General features: G+C 36.3%; 1 protein-coding gene across 2 annotated transcripts in view; it reads left to right on the top strand.

Moving 5' to 3' along the window:
* The first annotated feature begins 4,135 nt into the window (after positions 1-4,135).
* Positions 4,136-23,378, top strand: part of MIPOL1 (mirror-image polydactyly 1) — a 304,816-nt gene continuing 285,573 nt past the window's right edge. Inside the window, exon 1 of one of the 2 annotated variants that reach the window (XM_049611603.1) lies at positions 4,136-4,491. The gene's annotated coding sequence lies outside the window, so the exon portion shown is untranslated. Of the gene's footprint in view, positions 4,500-23,378 lie in introns of both variants that reach the window. The other variant, XM_049611604.1, reaches the window with a different exon arrangement.

Raw genomic sequence — 23,378 nt, 5'->3', positions numbered from 1 at the left:
GAAAGGCCATTAGGATTTCTGTAGGGATTGGACTGAATCTGTAGATCACTTTGGACTGAATCTGTAGAGTAGTGCAATTCAGTTGTGCCATCTTTTAATCTGTGATCATAGAACACCTTTCCACTTACGTCTTTAATTTCTTTCAGCATTGTTTTGTAGCTTTTAGTGTACAAGTCTTTCACAAACTCTTTGGCTAAATTTATCACTCATATTTTATTCTTTTGGGTTCTGTAGTAAAGTATTTTATTTCCTTTTTGGATTATTTATTGCTGGTGTATAGAAACAATTGATTTTTGTCTATTGATCTTATGTCTTCCAACTCTGATGAATTCATGTATTAATTTTTTTGTGGGTTGGTATTTTGTCTATGTAGAATCATGTCATTTGCAAATAGGGATAATTTTACTTCTTCCCTTCCAATTTGGATGCCTTTCTTTTTCTTTCATAATTGCTCTCTCTAGGATTTCCAGTACAATGTGAATGGCAGTGATAATATTAGGCATCCTTGTCTTGTTCTTGACCTTAGGGGAAAAGCTTTCAGTCATTATCATTGAATGTTACATGTGGATTTTTCATGATTTTTTATCATGTTAAGGAAGTTCCCTTCAATTCCTATTTTTCTGAGTATTTTATCATAAAAGGAAGTTGAATTTTGTCAAGTGCTTTTTCTATAATTTATTGAGATGATCATGTGGGCATTTTTCCTTTGTTATATTAATATGATGTGTTATATAGATTGAGTTATATTGAACCACCCTTGTATTTCTGGGATAAATCCTTTTAATGTGATTTTGAGTCTGGCTTGCTAGTAATCGTTGAGAATTTTTGCATCATAAGGGGGACTGGTTGGGGATACTGGTCTGTAGTTTTCTTGTGGTGGCATTAGTATAAGGGTATAAGGGCATAAGGGCATAAGGGTAAAGCTGATTTCATGGAGTATATCAGGAAGCATTTACTCCTCTTCTTTTTTTGAGTAAAACTGTTAATTCTTCTTTATGTGTAGAATTGCCCAGCAAAGCCATTTAGTCTTGGATTTGTTTTTTATTTTAATTACTGATTCAGTCTCTTTGCTATAGGTCTGTTGAGATCTTTCTATTTCTTCTAGAGTAAGTTTTGATAATGTGTTTCAGGAATGTGTGCATTTAATCTACATTATTTGTTGGCATACAAATGTTCATAATATTCTCTTATAATTATTTTAATTTATCTAAGGTCAGTAGTAATGGCACCACTTTCACTTCTAATTTATTTACATCTTTACTCTTTTCTTCACCAATCTAGTTGAAGTTATTAGAATTTTTAAGTATTCATTTGTCTCACTTGTAATCTTTATTATTTCCTTCCTTCTGCAGGTTTAGGTTTAGCTTGCTCTTCTACTTCCTTACGGTATAAAGTTAAGTTTTTGTTTTGAGAGGTCTTCTTTTTAAATATAATCATCTACAGCTATGAATTTCTCTCTTAGCACTGCTTTCACTGCATTCCATTACTTTTGGAATGCCATATTTTCATTTTCATGTTTCTCAAGGTGGTGTTATGTGTTGAATTGTGTCCCTCCAAAAAGAAGTAAAGTCTAATCTACAGCACCTCAGAATAAGACCTCATTTGGAAAGAGGGTCTTTGCATAATAATCAAATTATAGTGAGGTCATTAGGTGATCTTAATACAGTGTGATTATATCCTTATAAAAATGGGGAAATTTGGACACCGAGGCAGACATGCACAGAGGGAAGACATTATCAAGAGGCATGAAAATGCCACTTGGTTATTATGGTCGGTAGAATGTTTTGAAATCAGGAATTGTATGGCCTCTACTTTGTTCTTTCTCAAGCTTGCTTTGACTATTCAGGGTGTTTTGTGGTTCCATATGAATTTTACAATTTTCTTTCTGTATTTATGCAAAAGATGCCTTGGGATTTTGATCAGGATTGCACTGAATCTGTAGATCACTTTGGGTACTATGTACATTTTAACAATATTGTCTTCCAATTCACAAGGACGATGTCTTTCCGTTTGTATTTTCTCTTAGCAATATTTTATAGTTTTCAGTGTACAAGTCTTTCACCTCCTCAGTTTATTGCTAAGTATTTTATCCTTTTTGATGATATAGTAAATGAGATTTTTATTTCCTTTTCAGATTGGTAATCCTTAGTGTATCGAAATACAATTAATTTATATATGTGTGAAATCTTGTTTCTATTTCTCTAGATTACCCTGCCTAAATGCACATGGCATTCTCATGTACTTGTATACATAGTTTTTATTAATTACTCTATTTCCAGAACTGATTGCAGTGCCTTTCTCTAGATTACCCTGCCTAAATGCACATGGCATTCTCATGTACTTGTATACATAGTTTTTATTAATTACTCTATTTCCAGAACTGATTACAGTGCCTGGCATTGTAGGAGGCTTAAGATATTTGTGGAGTTGAGAGCATTCATGATCTGACATTCTTTTGCTTCCTGTAAAAAAATAGGGGAGTTCATTTTCTTTTCCCTCTCATCCTTATTGAGATTTCTGCAAAAGCCCAACTTTTAAAAGTGATGATCTTTGATAATTAGCTTGAGAACAGGAAAGAACGCTGTAATTGGTCTCTTTCATTTCTTATAGACTGGCAACTGTTAGCAGGATAGAGAATAAAGAAATGTGTATATGAGCAACAGTGGTGTGAAGAGGTTTGGGAAAAAAATAGCTATTGAGATCTGAAAAATTCAGGAAAAGAACATTAAAAAGTTACCTTGAGTAAGTTAGAGGAAGGACTAGGGAGAAAGACCTAATGTTTGGTATCACTGTTTTTTTGGAAGAAAAAACAACTTACCAAAGGGAAAGAAAACATGGGGTTTTCTCTTTACCCTAGACTTTTAGCAGCCAGATGAGCTTTTAAAAACTAAGGTTAATATACCTTTACCCAAAGAAAAATAGTATAATCACTTTCTCTAAATTTAACTTATAAACCCATTATTTGTTTTGAATTTTCTCAATGTTGTGGTCACTCTCCCCCCTTGTTTCTTGTTATTTCTTAGCTAGGAAAAGCAACTTTCTCTTCTTTCTTTTACACATAATTTGGGGTGGCCTTAAACCTTTTCAGAAGTCATTCTTGATTGGAATGCCCTTCCCACCTACTCTAACAAACTATACTACTTCTCTATTTTCTCTATATTTGTCTCATATATTTGATGGTACTGTGTCAATAAATATCTATTTCAGACCTTGACTGAAGTAAAGAAAAATGTATTTCAAAGCTGAATCTGTAACAAACATCTTCAGACACTGTCCATTCATTACAATAAAATAGCCAATAGCTTATGAATATTATAACCTATTTTGTTTCAATCAACTTATATCCCATTTTTTATGTCTTATTTTTTCACTCCCCTTTTTTGCACTTAATAAAGTGTTGGGAAACTGTCCGCACTTCCTATTATGCCAGTTCTCTGGGGGATGTGGTGTAAAAAACCATTACTATTGCTTATCAAACACCCAGAAGAGTTCCAGGCACATAGTATGTACTCAATAAATATTTGGTATCTGAAGGAGTTAAGGTGACATTTATAAAAGCAATACTGATATGGGGAACAAGAAAACCACATCTGAATTACTAGCAGTTATTTAACAATGTCAGTCCTTTCTTGTTTAAACACATTAGTACATGAATTAAGGACTTAATTCTTTAATTCTGGAAGGTTCAACACTGAGACTTAAAGAATCCATTAGTTGAACATAAGCATCCAGATCTCGTTCTAGTACTTCAGTCAAAAAGTTTACCACCCTCAAGTTTTAGTTTGTAAATATTCCCTGGTCAGGAGCTAGGTATTGCTTTTTGCTCACCCAACTGGAGTCCAACTTCAGCTCTTTTCATTCAACCATCACTTCACAATATGCCCCCCTCCCGGTGTCCTCTCATCCCAAACCACACACAAACCAACCAGAAAACCGCAATTCCTCCAACTTCTTGGACAGTGCAAGGCTAAAGTTGAGCCACAAGACACGTTTTTAACCAAAGGTTTCCTCCTCTAGCCCGATTAGGTTTAGTCGGGGCAATATTTTGCTCTAATAGAACGCGCTCGTAGTCCGGAGTGGACACCGTAGCGTCCAGCTGGCGCAGTCACCGGAAACTACTAAATCCGTCTTCTTCTCTAAACTCTTACAAGTACTTCCCAAGCTGGCACAGTCCTCCCGAAGCCCCGCCCCGTGGTTTTAGCACCGCGGTTTGCGCATGCCCAGTGCGCGCCGCAAGCTCCCGCCGGGCGCCCGTTCCGCCTTGGTTCCCCGTGGCCCCGGCGCGCGGCGTGCGTCTGGCTTCCTCCCCCATCGGGCCCCGCCCGGTCGTTTGCGGGCGCGCGCACCTTCCCAGGCGGGCGGGCGGGCCTCAGGGTCGAGAGGCTCCCGAGCGAGCGTCGATTGGCTGATGTGGTGGCCACGCGTCGGGCCTCTGAAACTCAGGGCGAGCGCCCAGAGTCGGCTCGCCAGGCAGTGCCAGGCGCATCTCAGGTAAACAGGTAGGCTGGGAGGTTCGGGCGACCGGCGAAAAGGAGGGGGTGGGCTTAGATCCAGCCCTGGAATTTCCGGCCGCAGCCTCCTTGGAGCAGAAGGGGCGGCGCGGAGTCTGCACCCAGTGAATGTTGACCCCCTATGGCCGGCAGTGATAGGGCTCACGCGAAGGTCAGCGTCGTGGGGTCCTCAGGTCCTCTTTCTGGGCATAGTTTCGGCACCCTCCTGTTTCTTATTACAGAAGTTCAACAGCTGAGCATTTATTCAAGGGTGTAGATTTTTGTTTGTTTTTCCCTTAAGTGGCTGTTAGTTGGAGAGTTCAGGTCCTGGCTCAGCCTATGACTCTGTGTCCTTGAGAGTGACTTAATCTTTGTGGATTTCAGTTCTCGCACTTACAAGTTTTAGCATAGAAGACGGTGCTTCTTTAGGCACTGGGAGCGGAGCTGTAGAAAGGTACTGTTAGAAATTTTTAGGTTCACAGTGTGCCTGAGCCCAAATTTTTCTGGAAGGTGACACCACCCAACAGTATTTGTGAAGTATTTTAAGCTCCATGAATGGAAGTAACTAAACACAAGGTAGCAGCAGGATGGTAGAAAGAAAGAAAGAAAGAAAAAAAAGCTTTCCACAAGAGCAGAGTTTTTGAAAAGCTTTTTTGAACATTTTATGCAGATTAAATCACTGTGGAGATAGACAAAGGTAAACCAAAACAAAGGACCAAACAAAACACTTTTCAAGGCTACCCCACCCTCCCGGTAACTTTAACATACTATCATAAGTTATTGGCTTTTCAAAGTTTCACCTTGGCACCTAGTGTGGTACTAACCGAAAATGACAGGTGCATAATCATTTGGGTATCCTGTGCAATAGTATACCAAGAAAAATAACTAAGTTGACTTCTATATTACAGGAATTAAGAGATCTCATTGGTGAGAAGTAATGATGATAAGTCAGAAAAATGAAAGGGTGGACAGTCCTTTAAAGGAATAGATTTTATAAAAATCTTTTTAGTGTGTTAATTTTTAAGGTATAATACACATAGAGAAAACCGCATAAATCAAAAGTGTACAGAGCGTACATATCCATGTGTCTAGTACCTAGATCAAGAAAGGACATTACTTGAATCTTAGAAACTCCACTTTGTGTGATTCGGTTCCAGAGGTAACCATTATGTCGATTTCTAAAGTCATCTATGAATTTACTTGTTAATTGGCTTTATATAAATAGAATCATGCAGTAAATAGTCCTTTGAGTCTCACTTTTGCTCAATATTGTATTTGTGAGATTTACACAAATTATGTAGCAGTAGTTCTTATGCTGTATAGTGTTCCATCTAGTTTTTGGCTATTATGAACATTTTTGCAAGTAGAGTTGACCCTTGAACAACATGTGTTTAGACTGCAGGGGTCCACCCATGCGTGGATTTTTTTTTTTTTTATAAATATAGTATACTACTGTAAACGTATATTCTCTTCCTTATGATTTTCTTAATGTTTTCTCTAGCTTTAGTGTAAGAATATAGTATATAGCGGCGCCTGGGTGGCTCAGTAGGTTAAGCGTCCAACTTCAGCTCAGGTCATGATCTCGCGGTCCGGTCCGTGAGTTTGAGCCTCGCGTCGGGCTCTGTGATGACACCTCGGAACCTGGAGCCTGCTTCTGTTTCTGTGTCTCCCTCTCTCTCTCTGCCCCTCCCCCATTCGCATGCTCTCTCTCTCTCTCTCTGCCTTTCAAAAATGAATAAATGCTAAAAAATTTTTTAAAAAAGAACATAGTATATAATACATGCACCAAATGTGTGTTAATAGACTATGTTATCGATTAGGCTTCCAGTCAACAGTGGGCTATTAGTAATTAAATTCTTAGGGAGTCAAAAGTTAAACTTGTATATTTGACTGTGTAGGGTTGGTGCTTCCAACCTTTGCATTATTCAAGGGTCAGCTGTATTTTGGTGAACCTATGTATACATTTCTGTTAGATATACACGTACCTGTTGGTGAAATGTCTATATATAGGGTATGCAGGTATGTATTTCTTGTGTATATTACCAAAAAAGTTGTTCGAATTAGTTGTTTCAGCACTGTTTGAGTGCATTGTTTGAGAATTCTGGCTCCTCCAAATGCTCGCGACACTTAGTGTTGTCTTTTCCATTTTAGCCATTCTGGTGGGTGTGTAGTGGTATCACATTGGTGTTTTTCCGTAATTTCCTTAATAATGACTAGTAATACTTAACACCTCTTCATATGTTATCGGCCATTTGGATATCCTCTATTGCGAGGGTCATCAAATTTTTTTTGTTAGGGGCCAAGTAGTAAATGTAGGCAGTCCTTGCATTGTAAAGATTCATTTAAAATTTTTTTTCTTAATGTTTTACTTATTTTTGAGACAGAGGGAGACAGAGCATGAGCAGGGGAGGGGCAGAGAGAGAGGGAGACACAGAAACAGAAGCAGGCTCCAGGTTCCAAGGTGTCAGTACAGAGCCCAACGTGGGGCTCGAACTCACGAACGGTGAGATCATGACCTGAGCCGAAGTCGGCCACTTAACCTACTGAGCCACCCAGGCATCCCTGTAAAGATTCATTTAAAGCACTACCATATAAAGCTATGACTGCTTGCGTTTTAGGCTTTGCAGTCCATATACAATATACAGTTTTATTTTCTTCCTTGTTTTCTTTCCTTCTTTTTGTCTTTTCTTTCTTTTTTGCCTGCCTGCTTGCTAGCTTGCCTTCCTTCCCTCTCTTCCTCCCCCCTTTCTTTGATTCTTGTTTCATAGATTGCCAACCTACTATGTTGGAAAATGACTGTTCAAAATGACAGTTCAATCTTTAGCCCATTGGTGGTGGTGAAATTATTGAGAGGGGCTACATTGAAAAAAAAAAAAACCCCTGAAAACTAACAGTATTAAGTATTGTGTGCTGTAGTGTTTTGAGGTTAAATAATAGTATTAAGCAGCATGTGCTATAGTGTTTTGGAGTTAAATTTTAAATCTCTAAGTATATTTTCTTTGCTTCTTACCAGTTTTACCTCAGGGCTAATTAGATAGCTGTTTCAGGCTTCCCTAAACTGTTCTTACTGCTCCTACTTTTTCCCAGCCCTTTATAACTGAGAAAAAAAAGATAGGTAAGAGGTGAGAAAAGACAGGAGATACAACCCCTTTTCTGATAGTGCGTAAAATGCTAAGAAAGGGATGAATATCCAAACAGTTCTGGACACTTTGAGGAAAAAAAAAAGTACAAAAGCATAAAATACTTTTTGCAGTACTTTCAGATACTGTCTTTTGAGCCATTCCATCATGGGATGGCATGATTAAAATTTTTATCTACCTGATTGAATATTCTCATAATATGGAAAGTAATAACCAATGGCTTGGGCCATGAAACTCAGCTATTTCATCCCTGCCCATGATAGAGGTCCTCTCTTCTTTAAATGCCACATTGGACTGTCCAGTTCATCTTCTCTTACTTTGGGCCCCCTGCTTTTCACTCAGTACCAAAAAATATCAAAAAACTTTGGAAAATATAAAAAAAAACTTTTTTGACTATTATTTCAATCTATGTTAACATTTTTAGCTAACAATTTCTCTTATTTTAGGTGGTTTATAGAAGTGAATTTATGAATGTAGTTAGATAATATGCTAAAACCAATGAGAGAGTTAGGGGTATTCTCATCAACTTGATCTTTTCTTTGAGATAGATAACTGAGTTTTGGTCATTCTTACTTGATTATTATGGGATAAGATAAAATATTAAGATTTAAGATAAGCCACTAGACCTAGCTTCCACCACCAACCACTGCTGTCCTTACTCCTTTCTTACATAGAAATTTTGGATCCATTTCTGCAATTATATACATGTGTTTTTACACACACATTCACACATATTTTGACTAATGCAAATACCTTACTGCTTCATAATTGCCACACAAAATAATTGTACTTATATGCATTGTTTTAACTGTACTTCTTGCATCAGAGTTGGAGTCATTACAAATATTAGGGTTGGTAAAGGGTATAAAGTGGATCTCATATAGGAACAAATAGGGTGTTTATGTAATGCAAATGTTTAATGGTGCTGGACCATGGACATCTGGACCCAGATGTTGTCATTAGCTTCCTAGAGTACCTGCTTTCCTGGACATTGCCTGCATCATATTGTCATTGTCGACCTCTGGGACTCTGTATTTTCTAGGATTCCAGTGGGACAAACCTTGCCTTTTCTGGTTGCAGTTTCAATTTTTAGATGCTTCATTTCGGTTATATTTAATCGTGTTTTCTTTACTTAAAGTGACTGTATTTCTCTGCTGCGATTTATTATTTGTTGCTTTTATACTTCCCGTCCAGCAGACTTACTACTAAAATGTCTAGATACATGTGACTGGGGATGGGCAGAGGATAGTTCATTTTCATCTCACATGCCACCTACAGAGATTGTTTTAGGGTTGGTGAAAGAAAAAGATAAATTCACAACATCAATTTTTGCTGCTCTTGTTAGTACTTGATTATTATTCTCAATACATTAATCAGTTTTTGCTGCTCTTGTTAGTGTATTATTACTCTCAACTTCCATTCAATATCTTGGATTTTGATACTATTATAAAGAGGGGATAGGGCTGTTTTAGGACATTTACTGTAAAAGCAATGTGCCATTATGCAAAAGCACTGGGTATAAGAGCAGAATAAGTGTGGCTTACTACCTGTCTACGTTAACCTTTCCTGGAATTTGGTTTTTATAAAATGAGGCATTTTGACCAAATATCTCTAATCCTTGGTAACTCTTTTCAAAAGACTTCGTAGAGAAGCACAGAATTTAGAATTTAAATTACCCTAGAGGTCATTTAGGCCTCATTTTTTCTCAATGAAAATACTGAGACATTGTAGTTAGCCACATAGTTACTAGAATCTAGTTCTCCTGACTTTTATTTCGGTTTCCTTTTCTGTTATGCTACTTGTAAGAGCCAGCCTTCTGAGATAACCCTGGTATTCACACTCTTGTGTAATCCTTTTCCCTTGAGGTAGACTACTAAAAGGCTCACTTCTGATAGACTATGTCAAAAGTGCTGGGCTGTCACTTACGAGATTATGTTATAGTAGACTATCACCTCCTTTTTGCTGTACCTTTCTTGCTTGCTCACTTTGATGTAGCCATCTGCTATCTCATGAACTGACCTTAGAAAGATCCCCCTGTCAAGGAATTGAGGAGAGCCTTTGGCCAATAGCCCACAAAGAATTGAAGTTCTCAGTTCAGTAACCCCTAGGAAGTGAATCCTGCCAACAGCCACTGAGTCAAGTTGGAAAATCTTGTCCCAGTGAAACCTTAAAATGATTGTAGCCCTGCCTGATGCCTTGATTACCACCTTGTTAGAGACCCTGAACCCCAGGACCTATCTAAGCAGTAGTAGATTCCTCAGGAACTAAGATAACAAATGTGTGTTGTTTTGACCTGCTAAGTTCTGGAGTAATTTGTGTAGCAGCAACAGTTAAGTAATAAACTACTTGTAGTAATATTTAATTTATTGTAAAAGTTTATTTATTTTGAGAGAGAACACGAGCAAGTCAGGGAGAGGGAGAGAGAGAATCCCAAAAAGGCTCAGCACTGTCATTGCAGAGCCCGATGTGGAGCTCAAACTCACCAACCACAAGATCATGACCTGAGCTGAAGTTGGACAGTTAACTGACTAGGTCATCCAGGTGCCCCAATTTTTAATTTTTTTAAAGGTTTTTTTTTTTTCCCCCTTGAAGTTTATTTATTTATACTTAGAGAGGGAGAGAGAAAGAAAGAAAGAAAGAGAGAGAATGTGAGCAGGGGAAGGGCAGAGAGCTAGGATCCCAAGCAGGTGCTGCCAGCCAGCAGTGCAGAGCCCGACATGGGGCTTAAACCTACAAACTGCCAGATCATGACTTGAACTGAAAGCAAGAGTTGGATGCTTAAACAACTGAGCCATTCAGGCACCCCCAATTTTTAATTTTTAATAAAAAGAAACTTTTTAAAAAGAAATAGTTCATCCTAGAGTTTTGTGAACATAGCTTCAGTCTATTTTTATCATTTTAAACATATTTGAGAATATGTTATTTTTACTTTTTGAAAAGCAAAATAATCATTTAACTATTCTGTATTTGTTTTGGTTATAACTTAATTGCTGTATATTTGATTTCAAGACAGGCAACATAAGGAGATATTACTTTGAAAGTTGAGAATTAATACTTTGGTTGAGGGTTTCATTAAAGTGGCTAATTGATGATTTTGGAAGCTACTAGAGTACAACAGGGATTATTTTGCTGGAACCCTTAATCCTGAATCTTGTTTTATATTCTGTCGAAGTATACCAACTTCCCCTCCTTCATAATTTTGTCTTGAGAATTTTGCTGCTGTGGAACAAGTTTTAAAAAACTGGGGAAAAATATGACATCTAATAGATAAGTTAACTTTTTAAAAACTTTATTGTGAAATGTAATACATGTAAAGACAAGGATATAAAATAATGTGGACAGTTCAATGAATAATTAAAAAGTTAACACCCCTGTAACTACCATCAAAATATTAATGTGCGAGTACTTGCTTTGTATATGTTTTTTTTTTGTTTTTTTAAATGCTGAGTAAATATGAGTGTGTGTGAGAGAGGAACAGATGTGAATTCTGTGGTTGGTGCCATGCTTTATTGTGTCTGTTAGATGAAGTTTCTTAATGCTGTTTTTAAAATCTCTTTCCTTACTGATTTGTGTGTGTGGTGTGGTTGTGGGGTGTGGGTGTGTGCGAGCACGCATGTGCTCGCTTGATTGATAAATACTGAGAATTTACAGTGTATTAAATCTCTGTGTGTAATCATAGATTTATTTCTCCCTAGTAGTTCTATCAATTTTTGATTTATTTATTTTCAGGTCATGTTATCAGAAACATACGACTTTATAAGTAGTCTATCTTCTTATGAATTGAAGCTTTTTCTCCCCAGTAAGAAGTGTTCCTTTTTATCTCTAGTAATGCCTTTTGTTTTAAAGTCTACTCTGAGTTTTAAAAATGTCTTAATGTTTATCTGTTTTTTTAAAATGCTTTTTTTTAATGTTTATTTTTCAGAGAGAGATAGAGTGCAAGCGGGGGAGAGGCAGAAAGAGAGAGGGAGACACAGAATCCGAAGCAGGCTTCAGGCTCTGAGCTATCAGCACAGAGCCTGACTTGGGGCTCCAGCTCACTAACCATGAGATCATGACCTGAGCCCGAGTCAGACGCTTAACTAACTAGCTCACCCAGGTGCCCCTAATGTTTATTTATTTTTGAGAGAGAGAGTATAAGCAGGGGGAGGGCAGAGGGGGTGGGACAGAGGATCCCAAGTGGGCTCTGTGCTGACAGAGAGCCCAACAGGGGGTTCGAACTCACAAACTGTGAGATCGTGACTTGAGCTGAAGTCGGAGGAGGCTTAGTCGACTGAGCCACCCAGGCGTCCCAAGTCTAGTCTGCTATTTTTAAAAGCTGTTAATTTTGAAATAATTTTAGATTCACTAAAAAGTTAGAAAAATACTACAGAGCTCCTGTAAAAATTCTTCACCCTACTTCTAATGTTAATACAATGTGTAATCATAGTACAATGATCAAAACCAAGAAATTAATATTGTTATAATATTCACAAAACTATACACTTTATCCAAATATCACCTGTTTTTCCATTAATTTTGTTGTTATTGTTGTTGTTCTAGGACCCAATCCAGATCCCATGTTGCATTTAGTTATGTTTCCTTAGTCTTCTCTTGTCTGTGATCTCTTTTGAATTTTGATATACCTATTTCAGCCTTCTTTTGGTTAATGTGGGCATAGAATTGGATTTTTAAAAATCCAATAGGACATCTTTGTCTTACATTTGGAGCATTTGGTGATCATTAAATCCATTCATATTTTATATTATTCCATTTTCAGTTATTGTGGAAATTATATATCCTTTACCATTCTTTTGTAGAAGCATTGCGTCCTAGGATGCATCTTTTCAGACTTTTATGCTTTTCCTTATATGTGTATATATACCCAAACACATGGTTTGGTTTGTTTGCTTTTTTATTTTAATGTAACACTGGAAATGCTTTATTATTTTACAATACTCTTTTTCATTTAGGAATATTTTATACATCTGTGTCAGTGTTTTTATATGCATAATAATGTTTATAGTATATAAGTACCATAGATGTTTTTATATGCATAATAATGTTATAGTATATAAGTACCATAGATATATACCATATACCATATATATATATACACCATAGATATATACTATAGGTATAGTACCAACACTAACCGCTAGATATTTGTGCTGTTTCCAGTTTTTTAATGGTATAAACAGCACTGCTATATACATTCTTGTATGTATATATTTGCACCCTTTGCTAGAACATAGATTTATAGAAGTAGAATTATAGAATCAGAGTTTGAATATCTAAAGTTTTAATTGATATTGTGCGACTTTCTTGTTATTTTTTAATGGCATAGCTTTTATAAAAATAATATATGCTTGTTACAAACTCTTGCAAGCAACATATATAAAAATATTACAGTGAAATGTTACCCTATATTCTATCACCCTAACCAAAACAGCCTTCATTAAAAATCATATAACATTCTGTTTCTGTTTCTAAGAATGTTCAACATTTAAAACAAAACAAAATCTGCCTCTGTGGCACACATTTGTGAAATTTCACAGCATCAAGAATGAAAAAAAAAATTAAAGAAATCTTGAAGGTTTCCAGAGAGAAAACCAAAATAGAAAAAAGAACTGAGTGTACCAACAGCAGTCTTCTTGACCAGAATTGTGGCTACTTAACAATGAAGTATGGGAGTAGAACAAAGATACTTTCATGCCTGGAAAGCATCAGAAGTTAGGCTCAAGCAAAATAAAGAAGTGAAAGAAAGGCCTGGAATGTAGGAAACCATAAATCTAACCCAGGAGAACAGTGAAATGATGTTCTAGGAGGGACAGCTATATAGCTGGCCTAGAGAACATATGGTCCAGATTCAAGAGGAGCCTCCTCAGGAAGGAGGTTTTCAGGAGAGAAAGGGGATTTCAGAGATGTATAACCTCTGAGTCTGGAGTTTTCTCTGTTGGAAGGTTTCTTCAAACTATGAATTCAGTTTCTTTAATAGAAATAGGACTATTCTGGCTATCTATTCTTACTGCATTAGCTTTGGCAGGTTGTGTCTTTCAAGGAGTTTGTCAAATTTATAGATATGAAGTTCTTTGTAATAGTCCCTTTTTATCTTTTTCATCCCTATGGGATCACTTCTCTTCTTCCTGATACTGGCAATTTATATCTCCTTTATTTTTATCTTGACCAGTCTAGCTAGAAGCTTACCAATTTCTTTGATTTTTTTTTTTTATACAGAACTAGCTTTTGGTTTCATTGATTTTCTTTTTCTTTTTTTTACAATATTTATTTATTTTGAGAGAGAGAGAGAGAGAGAGAGAGAGAATGCATGTGTCAGTGAGGGAGGGGCAGAGAGAAAGGGATTTCTAAGCAGAGCCTGACATGGGATCAATCCCACAGTCCTCCAGATCATGACCTGAGCTGAAATCAAGAGTCGCACACTTAGACTGAGCCACCCAGGTGTCCCGGTTTCATAGATTTTCTATGTTGATTATACATTTTCAATTTCATTGATTTTTGATCTTTACCATTTCCTTCCAGCTGCTTTCTTTGAGTTTAATTTTTTCTTAATTTTGTATTAAAAATTTTTTTTTTAATGTTTATATTTGAGAGAGACAGGGACAGAGAGAGAGGGAGATCAGGGGAGGAGCAGAGAGAGGGAGACACAGGGTCTGAAGTGGACTCCAGGCTCTGAGCTGTCAGCACAGAGCCTGATGCAGAGCTCGAACTCACAAACCACGAGATCATGACCTGAGCCGAAGTCACTCAACCAACTGAGCCAGCCAGGCGCCCCTTAATTTTGTATTTTTTTTTAAAGGTGGAAGCTAAAGTATTAATAAGAGGTCTTCCTCTCTTAAAAAAAATTGTTTTTCTTCCTCCCTTTTTAATATATGTGTTTAGTACTATAAGTTTCCGTCCAAGCACTAATCTAGCTACATCCCACAAATTTTGATATCTTATGTTTCCATTTTTATATAGTTGAGAATATTTTGAAATTTCCCTTCCTTTTTTGAACCGTGGGTTATTTAGAAGTATTGGGGAATTTTTGAGATATCTTTCTATTATTGATTTCAAGTTTATTTCTGTTGAGGTAAAATAACATAATTTGTATGGTTTCAATCCTTTAAAAAATTTCTTTTAATGTTTACTTATTTTTGAGAGAGAGAAAGACAGCGTGGGAGCAGGGGAGGGGCAGAGAGAGAGGGAGCAGGGGAGGGGCAGAGAGAGAGGGAAACAGAATCCCACGCAGGCTCCAGGCTCTAAGCTGTCAGCACAGAGCCCGATGCGGGGCTCAAACTCACAAACCATGAGATCGTGACCTGAGCCGAAGTTGGATGCTTAACTGAATGAGCCACACAGGTGCCCCTGTATAGTCTCAATTCTTATGTGTTGAGGGTTTTGTTTTGTTTTGTTTTGTTTCTTTTAATGGACCAAGATAGGCTCTTTTTTGATAAATGTGCCATGTACTTGAAAGGATTGTGTATTCTGTCATGTTGGGAGTTTCTATAAATATCAATTAGGTCAAGTTTGTTGATAATACTGAGTCTTCTACATTGCTGATTTGCTGAGTTTTTATTCTTCTGATTATTGAGAGAGATGTAGTGAAGTTTCCAACTATAATTATGGATTTGTTTGTTGCTCCTTTCATTAGTTATTACCTTGGGTATGTTGACACTTGTGAAGTGCTTACATATTTAGGATTGTTTTTGTCTTGTTAGTGAATTAAACCCTTTAATGTACTTAGTAAGACAAGACTTTGTAAGACTAATGTAGTCTTTCTTGTTTTACTTTGTTTGAAATTAATGTAGCCACTACTTTCTTTTGGTTAGTATTTGCAAGTCCCCCCCCCCCCCCCCCCCCGGCCATGTGCTCTATTATCCTAAAAATAAATAGTTAGGAAAGGGTAATTTGTAAGATATTTTCATCTTGTGTTGGTGTGGTTCAGAATAAGCGACTCCAAAATATGGCACTTTGGCTTATTGAATATTTTAATCTGAAAGATTTTGAGAAACAGATAAGTGCATCTCCCTTCTCCTCTGAAGCAGGTCATAAGACCCTCATGTGAGGGGTGCTCTTCCTATACCTGAAAAAACATCTTTATCTCCAAAGCTAGGGGGATACCAAGGGGAATCCAGATGAACAGGCATTGCTAAGTTTCCCCCATTTTACTCCTTGGCTTGTACCTTTTTTGTCCTGTCACATTTTTCTGTGACTTTCTAGGCTTAACTTTTTCTTTAGGTCTTCATTGCCTTGTGAAGGTTCCCAGGTCACATAAAACTTAAATTAAATGAACTTACCTACTTTTCTCCTGTTAACCAGTCTTTGTGAGTTTACTATTCAGGTCCAGCCAGGAACCCTAAGATGATGGAGGTAAAGTTTTTCCTCCCCTACTGTGTCCATTTCATTATTTGTGTATTTTTATTTTAGATACTGTTTTGATCTTAGGAAGTAGTCTTATCAAGTATGATCCAATATCATATAATTTTATGTTAAGATACAAGGATATAAGTGTTTATCACATTAATTAGAAAAATTTTTGCATTATTACTCTACTTCTTGGATGGAACTTGAATGGTAATTTTTTACAGGTGCTGTTTGCGTTCAGGTGTTAAAATGCTGTTTTGTAGTAAGTCCCAACCATATACATATAAGCTAAAAAAATTAAACGTTTAAATTTGTTCTTTTTAATGAACTATTTTTGAAGTATGACATATTTCTTTTTTAAGTAGCATGTCTGGATATTAATTATTACTGTAATACTTTTATTATCTTTTAAATTGAATGTAAATCAAAGCCATTTCCTTAATTTATGTCAGAGAGCTTATTACCAGCATGGGAGCTGCAGATACTGTGTGATATAGCATATGATTTCCCAAGTAGTACATTTTATTCAGTGGCATGAGCTGGCACAGTGGGCAAGATTATTCTAATTCATTTGGGTAGGTGAACAGTAATTTAGGAAGTTCACATACAAAAACTCACTGTGAGTTTCTTTATGATTCTTTACTGGTAAACTCGGTTTAGGATTTCAGTGGCTCATTTCTACTATTTTTATTTCATGCAGGTGATTAATTTCCATCTTAGTTTAAAGTAAAATCTATGTATACATCTTTAAAATGCCTATATTTTTGCTAGCCATTTTAGATTAAAATCTCAATTAAAATATTTTGTCATATGATTACTAATTGGTTGGTTCTGAAAGCTCATGTTTGGTTTACATGCAAATATACCTTATGTATTAGAGAAATTAAATATTTCTTCACTAAAGTTTTTTGAAATAGTTTTTCATCTAAAATGTGTTCTTTTTAAATTTTTTTTTTCAACGGTTTTTATTTATTTTTGGGACAGAAGAGACAGAGCATGAACGGGGGAGGGGCAGAGAGAGAGGGAGACACAGAATCGGAAACAGGCTCCAGGCTCTGAGCCATCAGCCCAGAGCCTGATGCGGGGCTCGAACTCACCGACCGCGAGATCGTGACCTGAAGTCGGACGCTTAACCGACTGCGCCACCCAGGCGCCCCTAAAATGTGTTCTTAATTTTAGGAATTACTTTATGAAAAGCCAAAGATTGTATTATTTGCATTTTAGTGGATAAAAATTTAGACTAGTATTTAACATTCCCATATTTAATGAGATTTTAAAAAGCTGCCACAAACATGCTCCTTCTAGTGCTTTTCTTAACAGAAAATGATGCTTTGCCGTCCAGTGGAATATTTTTTTAAGAGTACTTTTTAAGTTTCTTTATTTTGAGAGAGAGAGAGAGAGAGAGAAAGAGAGAAGTGGGGGGGTGGGGGACGGGGAGCAGAGAGAATAGGAGAAAGAGAGAATCCTAAGCATGCACTGTCAGTGCAGAACCTGATGTGGGGCTTGAACTCAGGAACTGTGAGATCATGACCTGAACTGAATCCAAGTCAGATGTGTAACCGACTGAGCCACCCAGGCACCCTCATTAAGTGCAATATTAAAGTCAATTGCTATTGGAGTGTTTTGAAGAAAAATGTTTATGATATGTTATTGTGAAAAAATTAAATATAAAACAAAAATGACAAAGGGAACACACTAAGATTTTAAGAGTATATTTTGGTGGCAAATATAAGGGGTGATTTTTTCCCCCTTTTTTACTTTTGTGTTAGTATATTTTGGACTTTTTTCCAAGGGATATGATAGTTTGGGCAGTGTCTGGAATTTGTGTCTCAGTGTTCCCCCCCCCCCCCACCATCATCAGTGAATTTAGCAGGTCAAGAATTTGCAGGCATCATTTGACATTAATATTGGATCAGCTCTGACTTCGAATGGTTATGGATTAATCATAACCATTCTGTTTATACCAGAATGTAATGATTTTTAAGCCCTTTGAAATCTTCTAAATGAGTTCTCAAAAGTTTTAAACATAAGTAATTAGTTGGAAAAATGTTTCCTGTTGTTTTTGAGAAGATTTAAAGAATGGCCAGTAACTTTTTAACATCTTTTGGCTGTACCACCTTCCCTTCCCCAGCTTTTCCCTGGACTTTATTTTTACTTTGTCCATATTGTCTCTTCCCTACAAATTTAGACTTTGTTTTTAGTTTCTCCCCAGTGTATAAGAAACTTTGTCCAAATGTTTTGACAGTTCATAAGATTTTGATTGCTCCAGCTCCTTCACTTCAGACCTTTTGCATTCCTGTTTGCTTGCCAAGAGCATACTTGCTGCCTGTAGGGATTCTCATGACTCTCAGATACCACTTTGCTCCGTTTCCCTCTCCTCCTGTCTACACAGATGCTGGATATCATGCAGGTCTTTTAAACGTTGGTGTTGTATGTTGGTGTTTACCTAGTTTTGTGGTAGATACTTTTTTATGGTTTCATTTTGCTATCCTGGTTCCCCTGGTTTTTTATAAAGATATTTGGGAAGATTCAAAAACTGTGCTGCTTCCACCACAATCTTCCCAGAATCTTCCTGGCTTTTTCACAAAGTTAAACTTACTCCTTTTAAAGGGTTGTCTTTTTTGAAGGTATGTTCTGCTAAAATGTTCTTCTTTTTACGATTATTGAAGGTAGTTGCTTCTATTTTTTTAAGTCACTTATAAAATAAAATCCTATGATTTTACTAGCTTGTGAAATCTAAACTTTTAGTGACTACTTATTTTCTCAATTCCCTAGAACAGAAAAATGAAGTGATTTGCCAAAGGCTACATACAGAGTTGATAAGTGGCAGCACCTGTATCCAAATACAGTATTCAATTTATGATTCCACAGTGATCACAGTTTAGATCCCTGAACTAGTTACAGGAAGTGACTAAGTGAAAGGGAACTCTGTTTTGAAAGTGTTTAAATCCTTCCATTGGGGCGCCTGGGTGGCTCAGTAGGTTAAGTGCCCAACTTCGGCTCAGGACATCCATCTCGCGGTTCATGAGTTTGAGCCCCGCATCAGGTTCTGTGCTGACAGAAAATCATAAAGGGGTCACCTGGCTGACTTAGTCAATAGGGCATGCAACTGTTGATCTCAAAGTTACCCTTTCGAGACCCATGTTGGGAGTAGAGGTTACTTTAAAAATAAAATCTTAAATCATAGGGAAGAGAAAATACATCCATAGTACTGTACTGTACTTATAAAAAATTCTGCATATGTTTAAACCTGCATTGTTCAAGTGTCGGCTGTAGTTATTAAACCAGTACACAGTCACTGTCTGCCATCTCTTATCTGGGGTTTGGAAATGGTGATGGAACTGAACTGAAACATATACAGGGTCTAAAAAAATGAAATGTGTGTCAATGTGTATTGTAAAAGACTATGTGTGTGTATATATTCAGAAGAGGGAGTGGGGTGAGCTTTGTCTTAGACTTTTAGGCACCACAGAATCCCTGTTGACATTTGTTGTTACTGCACCAGGGAACTTATCTGGTCAGAATTGGAGGTAGGAGGCTGGGATTCTGTTAAGTTGCGTATTAGGTTAAGAGAGTCTATGTTGCGCCAATAACCCCCATATCATGACTTAATACAACACAAGTTATTTCTCACTCATACAGAGTTTGGCTTAGAGGTCCATGTTCCTTCTATCTTGTGATGCCACCATCTCAAATAAGGTTTTCAAGGTTGTTGCAGGAGGGGAAGAGAGGGCTAGAGGATCTCATAGAATGCCTTTAAGGGTGAGTCTAGAAACTTGCTTATATCACTTTATACTTGTGCTTACACTCTTTTGGCTGCAAATCTGTCACAAAAACTGGATGTAAAGAAGAGTAAGAAATGCAGTTTTCCTGCACTTTTGGAAGTAGGAGCTGCTATGATTTTAGTCCAACAAGTCTGGGTTTTGGAGAAGGTAGAATAGTAAATGATGGTTACATCTTGTTATGAACTGAATGTTTGTATCTCCCCGCCCCCATTCATATATTGAAACCCCAACCGCAGTATGATGTATTGGTGGGAAGTGTAAGAAGTAATTAGAATACAGTAATGTCATGCGGGCTCTACCCTCATTGCATGGGGTTAGTGTCTTTCTAAGAGGAGTTTGCTTGAGGAGTTTGCTTCCCCTCTCTGCTCTCTGCCATGCAAGAATACAGTAAGAAGTTGGCAGTCTTCAGCTGGAAAGAGGACTCTCACCAGAACTCAACTCTCAGCCTGATCTCAGACTTTCAGCCTCTAGAACTGTGACAAATAAATTTCTGTGGTCTGTGAGCCAACTCCAATGGTATTTTTGTTAAAGCAGCCCAGATGGACTAAGATCTCATCTCTTTTCTGTATGAAGTAGGATTTTTGCCCTACCTTGACATTACCCCATGGCACTTGCACCTTTGATTTTTGCTGCTGATCTTTTATTGATGGGAGAGACAGGACTTGTCCTAATGCAATGAAGTAAGAGCCATGCAAATTTTCTGTAACCTAGTCTTTCAGCATCACCAGTGTCTGCTCTTCACCCAGGGCTCTAATCCTCTTCCCTAATCTTCTTTCAAGATGAGTAAAATGTGGATGACATGAAGTTTTTGATTGACCTTGGGGGCCTTAGGTCCATATTCCCTCTCACTTTCTAGTTTTTAACTGAGAAGGAAACCGTTTCATTTCTTGTCCTAATACATAGAATAAACAGTCCATAGAGTCAGGGGAAGAGGATAATTTTGATAAACTGGTAACTTTGACTATTCGATACTCACCAAGGATAGCAGAAAACTTTGTGTTGGGATACCTAGGGGTTAAGATTGTTGTTTAGCAAGTGGATTCCCTCCCAAATGTTGATAGTATCTTCAACGACTCCCCTCAGGTCAGGTTGTAGGTTTGAAATAATAATTTTAAAAACCATTTTATCAAAGTAAGTAAAGTGCATAAACTTTGTAGTCTGTCATGATATTGAAAAGGAAGAAAAATTTAAAAGAATTTGATTCAATAAAATACGCACCTTCACCAATGAAGAAGAGATAGAAAGTTGAAAATTTTGTTAAAGTTTTCAAAATAAGATGACAATCTCATTAAAAGTATTTACACTGGATTATTCATTTAAAATGTATATACTCCTCCGCTCAGTACTGTGCTCAACAGGCACTAGAGATATGAATTATTACAGTATTAAATCTTTACATTGTTAAAAGATTAATGTATAACTGTTATTCATATGAATTAATTAATTGACCCTAATTTTAATTAAATCAGCAGCGTATAGAGGAATGCACTTAAATGCTGCAATGAGTTTAAGCAGAGATGTGGAAATAAGTATTAAGAGGAAAAATCTTTTAATGTTACTACTGATTTTATACCTCTTTCTGTTGGTGCCTTATGTTTTGTATCATGATTCAAAAGTAATTAAATTTGATTTGAAATGTACGTACATCAATGATTAGAATGTTTTTGTATTTTAAAAATGTATGTATTTAAGAATAGTTGTTAAAGGGGAAAATGTTGATAGTCAATTCAAAGTCTGCCGTAATATTAATGTATTTCATCAAATTTTTTAAAAATACAAAAATTCATCTTTGTTATTTATCATTGGGGAAAGGTCAGCAAAGTGTTTACAAACCCTGGTTATGTTTTGTTTATATCTCCCTACCTGTTTGAAATCATGACCATAGGAACTTTGAAGAGAGTTTTACACTGACATTTGCTTGCAGAATGTCACTTCATACTTATAGAATGACTTTTGTATCTTTTATCCTCTTTAAAGGAACAGTATGAATACTAAGTTTTTCCTTTGCAAAATCAACTGTTAATCTTGTTCATATGAAAACATTTGTTAGAAGATGTTGAGGAAATCTTAAATATTCAAAAATATCACTGAACAAATAGAAAATTCTTGTTGTTAGAGTATTGATTAGGTAAAATGTAATTACACAGTATGAGTGAAAAGCTGGCCTTTTTAAAATTTAGTTTTGTTTGGTTTACTGTGAAATTCATTGGGAGGACTGAAAACAAGCTTTGGAAATGTTTGTCTATTTCTCCACTAGATGGGGCTGTATACTAGTTATTGCTCTATAGCAAACAAGGTCATGTATCTGAGGAGGTAATACTAAGGTTAAACTTAAGTGACCCATATATTAATACAGTAAAATAATTGGTCTATTTGCTGTATAACTAAAGGTAAAATATAATTTTAGCCCTTAAATATAGAAGTGTTATTTTCCAGTCATCGGTGGGGAATGTGTACATTTGATTTTTTTGATAGAATTGCTAAGTTTCTATTGGTCTATCCTTATACTTTGTTGGTACCCTAATGGCCAAAAATATTAAAAATCTTTAATATGCAGTTAAAATTACCTTAAATGGCTTCCATTTAATGGCTTGCCTGCATAACTAAACTTCTGCATTTTTTTTGATATAAACAAATGGAGTGATGCCTATAGTATGTGCAATGATTAGGTTAGTACATTGATCTCTTATAGATGCTTTTACTCCTACTAGTTCAGTTGATTTATATACCTACCAACAATCACTTGTGTTTGTCCCCAAACCAGTTTATACTAGTTGTATCTGTGATCATAATTGTATAACTTATATGAAATCTACATAAGCTAATGGAAATACCACTTGTAAAAAGTGTTCCTCCTGTGAAAACTTAGGGTGAATGATTTACAACACTCAGTAAAAGGTGAATTGCTAAACAAATTACCATCAAATTAGGTGTGAGTGAGAAAGCTGTGGAAAAAAAATTGATTTTGCACTTGTTTTTTGGGCAGAAAATGCTTGGGTTTCTGTACGTTCTGTATAAAAGATGTTATTATTTAACAGTGCGATTACAAATATATGAGTTTCACATTTTGAAAGTTATAATTGAGAAATAACTCCAAGCAATTTTTGCTTAAAACTGCCAAACGTCCTGAAAGTTATTTTTACTTAACGTGCTTAGGAATTTTAAATTTCTCTTAATATTACTGTCTTGCTATAGCTTTGTATGATTGTTTTAGCTGATTATTATTTAGAGGCCATCCAAATAAAAAGTGTTAATAAGATACAGAAGATATTTAGATAGAAGAAAATAAAACTAATACTTTATTAAAAACCCCAGATATACAGTTGAGCAAATAACGTGGCTTTTTCAGTCTTGCTTTTGAGTTACTATAATTATTTTTATCTTTCTGTTATTCTAGATTTTATGATTTTTTGAATTTTTTTTAGCCTAAAGTTAGAAAATTTTTCCTAGTTTGTGTGGCCTCTTCATGTTTAATTAGTAAGGGATTGTCTTCCTCCAGCTGTGCAGAACAGGCAATGTTCGTTCAGTAGTGAGTTCCTCTCTAATAGGAGTTTCTCCTCTGCTGTAATTCTATGAGAGAAATTTTATTACTAGAAAAATTAAAAGATTTTTTTCTCTACTTT

The sequence above is a fragment of the Panthera uncia genome, assembly GCF_023721935.1.
Source record: "Panthera uncia isolate 11264 chromosome B3 unlocalized genomic scaffold, Puncia_PCG_1.0 HiC_scaffold_1, whole genome shotgun sequence".
Lineage (NCBI taxonomy): Eukaryota > Metazoa > Chordata > Mammalia > Carnivora > Felidae > Panthera > Panthera uncia.
Note: the sequence above shows the minus strand (reverse complement) of the source record. Positions and strands in the feature narration are given on the sequence as shown.